The sequence below is a fragment of the Saimiri boliviensis genome, chromosome 19, assembly GCF_048565385.1.
Source record: "Saimiri boliviensis isolate mSaiBol1 chromosome 19, mSaiBol1.pri, whole genome shotgun sequence".
In the NCBI taxonomy this organism is placed as follows: Eukaryota; Metazoa; Chordata; class Mammalia; order Primates; family Cebidae; genus Saimiri; species Saimiri boliviensis.
The window spans coordinates 42,383,339-42,390,340 of NC_133467.1; the positions used below are offsets into that span (position 1 = coordinate 42,383,339).

Below are 7,002 nucleotides of genomic sequence, written 5' to 3' on the forward strand. Positions count from 1 at the left end.
TCAAGCAATATCTCAGCTTTTTTCTCCCAAACCTAAAGGCAGATTAATTCAAAGTAGCCCTATTAAGAATATTTGTTTGTTTCCTTTTGAAATTAATATTTGAATGGAAACTGTATTAATAACTCATGGCTTCTCCTAAACATAAAGACAGATTTTCTTTTCTCTCAAACATAAAGGCAGATTAATTCAAAGTAGCCCTATTTAAGAATATTTGTTTCCTTCTGAAATGAATATTTGAATGGAAACCGTATTTATAACTCATGGTTTCCTACTGAAATTTAAGATTCCCCTAGATGATGGTCAGATTTACACAATGCTAGAATAAGACACTGGCAATTATTTCAAAGTATGAACTACAGGCAAAATCTAAAAGACATACATAATTTAAAAATTTCTAATTTAAAAAAATATGTAAATATAAATGAATTAACTCACACAACCTACTTACATACAAACAAAACTAGAATAAACAACTATTTTGCCGCTTAACAGGAGCCAGGTCTGAGGTGGGTCATTTGTTTAAGGATGACTTGAAATTTTACAATACTACCTTAGCTCCCACATATGAAAACTCTTTAAGAATCTTATCAACTAGAAGTTGGGGAAAATACAGCAAGAAATAAAATGAAACGGCTTCTCACCCATATGAAGGCCCAGATCATGCCTAAATTTCTAGGGATTTAACTTAAAAAGCTCCTTGCCCTGAGAGATTTTTTGATCCCACAGCACTCTCAGATGGGGCAGAGAATCCCAGAACACTATCCAAGCCACAGGAGAAACACACAACCCATCTTGTATCTGGCACCAACAGACTAATATCTAGCTATATACAGTATTGACTTTAAAGTTGGTTAATGAGTATTTTAATTCATTAAAATAAAAGGTAGAAGTTACATGCTGAGTCTATACAAGTTGAACTGACTTTAGCCCCTTGGTGAATTGTGAATTGGCTCCTGTTAGTGGTCAGGAGAATGCTTTGTATTTGGTGTAGAAACCAAATCAATCAAGCTATTATAATCTTTGGAGTACAAACAACGTTTGTGAAGTGCCGGTTTTCTATTTAAGTAAACATTAAAATCTGCATTGAAGCAGTGAGGCTGCATCTTTCAACTGGCATTGCTGGTTAAATGAAATGTTTAATCCTGCTGTGTCAAGCTGACTAGAAGGTCACCCCTCATTTTAAAGCCAAGAAGACTGCCACTGTCACTGCTATGGTAAATCACAGCGAGCCAGCCTGCTAGCAAAAGGTGATAGCACCAGCATTATAAATGCACAGGACTGGTTGTGAGGTAGCTACAGTTTCAAAGATGCTGTTAATGAGTGTTATGGACAATGCACGGTGTAGCTAGTTGATAACACTTTAGCTGACATTTTCATGAGATGGACAAAAAAATCAGCAAAATAAAGGCACATCTTCAGTTCATTTAGAAGTCAGCATCCAAGGTAAAAGAATTATCTGTTGGACTGGACATCACTTCTGTCGTCTGCTACTCGCCTACTCTCTTCTCAAAGAAGTTAGTCTTTCCTTCCAGTGAAATATTCTCCTTAAAGTCAAATGGATTCTCTACTCTGAAAACCTTGCTAAAACCCAGTGCCAGCATAAGTCTGTCTGCCACAAACTCAATGTATTGCTTCATTAGAGTGCAATTCATCCCAATGAGCTTCCCAGGCAAGGCCTCAGTGAGGAACTCTTGTTCCATCCGAACAGCATTGATAATTATTTCTCTTACTCTCTCCTCTGATGGTTTGTGTACTAGGTGTTTGAACATCAGACAAGCAAAATCGCAGTGTAAACCCTCATCTCTGCTAATAAGTTCATTAGAAAACGTGAGGCCAGGCATCAGTCCGCGTTTCTTGAGCCAGAATATGGATGCAAAAGAATCAGAAAAGAAGATGCCTTCCACCGCAGCAAAGGCTACATGCGTTCACCATAGGTAGCCTCTTTGTCCCCAATGCAGCGCAAGGCCCAATCTGCCTTCTTCTTGACGCAAGCATCGTTTCAATGGCATTGAAGAGAAATTCCTTTGGGATCTTTTATGTAAGTGTCAATAAGGAGACTATACATTTCAGAATGTATGTTTTCCACGGCAATTTGGAAGCCATAGAAACAGCCGGCTTCTGTCATCCGACCTTCTTGGCTAAATCGCTCCACCGGGTTTTCATTTACTATGCCATCACTTGCTGCAAAGAAAGCCAGAACGTGGGACATAAAGTCTCTCTCCTCGGGCTTCAGGGATTCCCAGTGCCGAGTGTCCTGGGACGGGTCCACCCCCTCGGCGGTCCGGGAGGCCTCCGCCTTCTCATCCATCTGCCAGGTATCCTGGTATCGACGGGACAGGACAGGGCGGCGCGGGTTCTCGCGCAGCAGCGGCTCCTCCTCCACGCCGCGGGCGGCTGCTCTGGTTTCCGCCCCGCGGGCTCCTGGAAGCCCCTCCTCGCGGTCCTGCGGGCCAGGTCGCGGGGCCCGTGCGGGGCCGGGGGCGTGTTCTCCGCGCCGACCAGGCTGAGCCCCTTCAGCGGCGAGAGCTGCAGCTGCCGCGGGTCCGGGATGGGCGCGCGCGGGACTCGGACGGAAGCACGTGGCGGCGGAGGAAGGAGAAGAGCCGGCAGTCGGGCGGGCGGCGGGGAAGGGGTGCCGCTCTCGATTTTAATCATGGTGAACACAACTGAAGGAGGTTAAGAGAAATCCCAATCAACACGATTTCCTTAAGACGAGGCCAATCTCTTCTGAACATGAGAACTTTGTCCCCACATCATGGGTTTTCCTCATTAGAGGAAAGGATCCACAACCCACTCACGTGATTGATTGAAACCGCCTCAAGTTTGTGAGGATTAGAGCTTTTAAGAAACTTTTCTTTTACCTGTGGGGTGGGGGGGGGGGGTGGAACGAAACCATCTCAAGCTACTGATTGCATTGAATGAGTACCAAACCCCAGGCCATGGGTGCCTGAGTCCTGGTGTTCCTGTGACATCCCCTTGGGGAGGTGGAACTCTACCTTTCAGTGACGGGAAGTCTTGGGCGAGAGCAAGTCTCTTCCCCTTGTCCGGTATAGACGGCGTGTGTGTCTAACCCCACCTCAGCAGCTGGCCTATAGCTGGGACCAAGGGTAGGAAGGGTTCCTTCCTCCAACGTCAGTGGCAGGTGCCTTCTGTTTCATGTGAGAGAAGCCACCAGGTTTCGTGCCTGTACTCTGGTGGTTGCCAATCGTGACCTGAAAGCCTACACCACTGAGGCAAGCTCAGGACATCCTCCTTCCCTGCCACACGTTTCTTGTCAGAACTCAGGGAATGTGGGAGGAAAAGGCCTGGCAAATGGGCAAAAACGTGCTACGTATCTGGGACTCGCAGAGTTTCTAAGCTGTCACAATAGTTGACACTTGGTCTGTAAGAAGTGATGAAAACCTCAGTGATTTTCTTCAAGCAACATTTATGGCTGCCATATTTTCCTTCCATTACCTGCCAAACACAAATTGGTTTATGTGTCTGGCCTTCTTTAGGGGGTTTTCTCATACTTCGGACTTCAGTTGATCCAGTGGCCTTGCAACTTCAGCTCTCTGGTGGGATCAAACATACGATTTTGCAGACCATACAGCTTTCTCTTGTCAGTAGAGGGGGAACAACTGTCTCTTGCAGCTTTCTACATCTTAAGCAGCTGTAGAATCTAGTTTATAAATACCTTATCTTCTCCTCTATTTCTGGACTAATTTCCCTTCAGAATGATACAAAATTTTCTTTAGCTGATTATTTCTTTTTGAAGCTATGAGGTAAAGCTAATGAACACCTTGAAGATCCTTGCAAAGCAGCCATTTCATTTGGTGCTCAAGGGAAACCTGGGCCCAGACCAGTACTGAAACTCACAGCTATCCCCCACAGCTCTTGCTGAATTTTTGTAATGCAACACTTTCTTCTCAATCGGCATACTAGACTGAGAACAAGTGTGAGATAGGGACTATCTTAAAATAGACTTCCCAAGAGGCTAAGATTTGCAGGGACTCCAGTTCACGGTCAAGTGTGAATCAGCAGAGTAACCATGGCGTTGTTAGCCCAGGAGAAGGCAACAATACATGGATATACCACATTTAAAAAAATCAAACTCAGGAAAGTGATCTCAAAGAATATTTGAATTGGTGACTGAAGGACTTGTTTCTCTAAGCAGGTAATGGAGAAAATTGGAAATGGTGCCTTGGTTGTCTAAATAATTGTGTGCTCAGATTGAATCTGAGGGTACACAGGTGCAGCCTACAGTGGGAAAGATTCTATGAACTGGATGTGGGTAGAGGATGCCTTTATGGACTTTGATATCATCGCACTTTTTCTTCTCATTTTGAGTGGTCTTGTAATTCTATTCCCATATATTAATGTACCTACAACTAAGAGAGGCAGTCTGAGTGCAAAAGATGCAATATCTCTACAATTTAATTAAATGGTACCTGCTCCGGCCGGGCGCGGTGGCTCAAGCCTGTAATCCCAGCACTTTGGGAGGCCGAGGCGGGTGGATCACGAGGTCGAGAGATCGAGACCATCCGGGTCAACATGGTGAAACCCCGTCTCTACTAAAAATACAAAAAATTAGCTGGGCATGGTGGCGCGTGCCTGTAATCCCAGCTACTCAGGAGGCTGAGGCAGGAGAATTGCCTGAACCCAGGAGGCGGAGGTTGCAGTGAGCCGAGATCGCGCCATTGCACTCCAGCCTGGGTAACAAGAGCGAAACTCCGTCTCAAAAACAAAAACAAAAACAAAAACAAAACAAAAAACCAACAAAAAAACCACAAATGGTACCTGCTCCTAATGGTACTTAAACTTCACATCACGTAGCCCAATTAGAAGAATGCTGTCCACCTGCCAAGGGTATTGGTCAGCTCAGGCTGCCATAGAAACATACCAAAGGTAGCGTTGCTTAACAATAGACATTTTCTCAAGGTTCTGGAGGCCAGAAGTTCTCCTTGAGTCTTTCGTGAGTTTGGACGTGCTGTCAGGGCTGGTTTCAGGGGAGGCCTCTGTTCCTGGCTTGCAGAAGACTCCTTTCTTGCTGTGTCCTCCCATCACATTTCCTCTGTGCCGGCATGGAGAAAGAGACAGATTCTTTGATGCCCTTCCTCTCCTTATATTGACACCATTCCAACAAGGTCAGGGCCCCACTGGTATCACCTGATTAACCGTAATTACCTCCTTAAAGAGCCTATCTACAAATAGTCAAGTTGGGGGTTAAGATTTCAACATATGAACTCTCAGGGAAAGAGTTTAGTCTATGACACCAAGCAATAGGGATGATTCTATTGGTAAGATTCTCTACCGATTAGATCCTGTGATATTTGCCTGGTGGTGGGACGAGAAATAACTTGTTAGCAAGGCTGCTGTTACTGCTATTTCTATGATTAGAAAAGCACAGCTGAGCTGGATTGCATGCCAGGGAGGAAAGAGTGCAGGTGAAACAGGCATGAAATAAAGATGGGGGAAGTGCTAGCAAACAAAGCAGTGCTCTTACGTGAGCCATGAATCTAGTGAGGATTGAAATTGTGCCATTTCAAGGAAATGCCATTTCTTTTAAATTTTTTTTTAAAATTGCATTTTAGGTTTTGAGGTACATGTGAAGAACATGCAAGATTGTTGCATAGGTGCACACGTGGCAGCGTGATGTGCTTCCTCCCCTTCACCTGTATCTGGCATTTCTCCCCATGCTCTCTCTCCCCAACTCCCCACCCCCCGCTGTCCCTCCCTTATTTCCCCCTAACAGACTCCAGTGTGTGATGCTCCCCTCCTTGTGTCCATGTGTTCTCATTGTTCAACACCCGCCTATGGCTGATTTTCTGTTCTTGTGTCAGTTTGCTGAGAATGATGGTTTCCAGGTTCATCCATGTCCCTACAAAGGACATGAATTCATCGTTTTTGATGGTGGCATAATATTCCATGGTGTATATGTACCATATTTTCCCTGTCCAGTCTATCATCAATGGGCATTTGGGTTGGTTTCAGGTCTTTGCTATTGTAAGCAGTGCTGCAATGAACATTCGTGTGCATGTGTCCTTATAGTAGAATGATTTATAATCCTTTGGCTATATACCCAGTAATGGGATTGCTGGGTCAAATGGAATTTCTATTTCTAGTTCCTTGAGGAATCGCCATACTGTCTTTCACAATGGTTGAACTAATTTACACTCCCTCCAACAGTGTAAAAGTGTTCCTATTTCTCCACATCCCCTCCAGCATCTGTTGTCTCTAGATTTTTTAATGATCGCCATTCTAACTGGCGTGAGATGGTATCTCAATGTGGTTTTGATTTGCATTTCTCTAATGACCAGTGATGATGAGCATTTTTTCATATGTTTGTTGGCCTCATGTACGTCTTCTTTAGTCAAGTATCTGTTCATATCCTTTGCACACTTATAAATGCATTTGGTTGGTTTTTTCTTGTAAATCTGAAACATGTTTTTTCTAAAGGCAATAGCTGCTGTGGAGCTGTAGAAGGAATATTCTTATACATTGTTGGGTGGAACTTAATCAGTGTATGCAGTATTAAAAATATTTGGTGGTTCCTCCAAAAATTAGAAATTTATCTATCATGTGTTATAGTAATCTTACCACTCAGCATACATTTAAAGCAAGTGAACTTAGTATACTTGTGTGGTATCTGCTTTAACATGTTTGCTAATATACTTCTCACAGTAGCAGACATATAGCATCAACCAACCTGTTCATCAATGCATAAAAGGAAGAGACTCTTGTGTGTGTGTGTGTGTGTGTGTGTGTGTGTATACAACTACTCTACCATATATATACCCATAAAAATTCATCCATAAATAATTCATCCATAAAAAGTCTTCATAAAAATTCATGACATCATGTCATTTGCAGCAACGTGGATGTATATATATATATACTACTCTACCATATAGTGTGTATATATATATATAAATAAATTCATGACATCATGTCATTTGCAGCAACGTGGGTGAACCTGGAGGACACGGTGGCAAGAACGAAAAAAAAAAAAAAAAAAAAAAA

At 43.4% G+C, this 7,002-nt stretch overlaps 1 pseudogene; it reads right to left on the reverse strand.

The window, feature by feature from the left end:
• Positions 1-851: 851 nt before the first annotated feature.
• Positions 852-5,120, reverse strand: LOC141579949 (ribonucleoside-diphosphate reductase subunit M2 pseudogene; annotated as a pseudogene).
• Between the last annotated feature and the right edge of the window lie 1,882 nt (positions 5,121-7,002).